Consider the following 1282-nt stretch of genomic DNA (forward strand, 5'->3'; position numbering starts at 1 on the left):
TGTTCTGGACTAATAAATAGTGCCTTAACCCAGGCTGCCTCTTGTCTGCTTTAACCCTGTGCATAGAAGTGGGAGCCAGGCTCCCAGACCTTTTAAAATGTGACTGGGCTCATTTTGCTGAAGCATTCTACCAAGTGGGTCCTGGTGGAGATGGGACCACCTTCTAGAAAATGGCTTTTTTTTTTTTTTTTAAAAACGTAGTTCCTTTAGCTAACATAGCAAAATTAATTAAAAACAGAAGACAAATCCAGGCTTATTCTGCATGTACATGGGCCTGATTTTGGACAATGAGGACAGGAGACCTTGCAAAAGCCAGAGGCTCCTGCACTGAGGCTCCCTCCAGGCCAGCTCCAGCCCCTCAGGTTGCCCGGGATCACAGGGTGCCCGCAGCCCAGTGCAGCCTCGGTAGCCCCAGAGCCAGCCAGGAAAGAGCCCTGGATGAGGCTCTGCAGGACCACTCAGGCTCAGCCCTGCTCCAACAGGGGGGTCCCATGGGCCAGGGCCTGTTGGGATTTGCCCCTACAGCTCCCGTGCATGTCCAAAGCAACTGCAAGGAGAGTGTGACCTCTGTCAGTGGGACCCCTCTGTGCACAGGTACCCCCAGCCCAAGGTTGGCCATGCCACCAGCCTCAGGGACCTCCAGCCCCAGGAACCCAGACCAACTGGAAACCACAACCCTGCAAATGCTCCCTGTGCCCAAAGCAAATGCAAATAGAGCTGGGGTGTGAAAAATAAAGATTGTTTATTTACAGAAGAGCAGCAACAAAACAAACTGCACAACGTATTTTCAATGTAAGAATCTTTATAGCAACAACAATCTATAAAACGTATTTACATTATAAAAACCTATATAGCAATGTATGAAACGTATGTACAGAAGAGAATAACAAACTCTTTCACCTGTTTTTACAGGTGAAAACAACAAACTCTAAAACATATTACAGAAGGGTGGCATCCCTGCCTGGCATCTCAGTCAGTCCTGGAAGAAAAGCAAGTGGCACCGTCACTCCAGTGCGGCCCTGAGGGCTGTTCCCTGTGCCCCCAGGCTGGGACACGCTGGCAGAGCAGGACTCTGCTGCCAGAACTGAGCCCAGCTGGGGCTGGGAGCCGGGCCCCAGGCACTGGGACAGGGCTGGCATGGCCCAAAGCAAGGGCAGGGCAGGCTGGGGTGCTGCTTGTGCCTCCAGAATCCAGAGCCCCCCGGGGCACCGTGTCCCCGAGCGGGGCACCCAGCCCAGCCCCGGCCTGGCAGCAGGGGACACACTCTGCCTGTGGGGAGGGC

This window comes from Corvus brachyrhynchos, unplaced genomic scaffold (genome assembly GCF_000691975.1).
Source record: "Corvus brachyrhynchos isolate BGI_N302 unplaced genomic scaffold, ASM69197v1 scaffold10, whole genome shotgun sequence".
NCBI lineage: Eukaryota > Metazoa > Chordata > Aves > Passeriformes > Corvidae > Corvus > Corvus brachyrhynchos.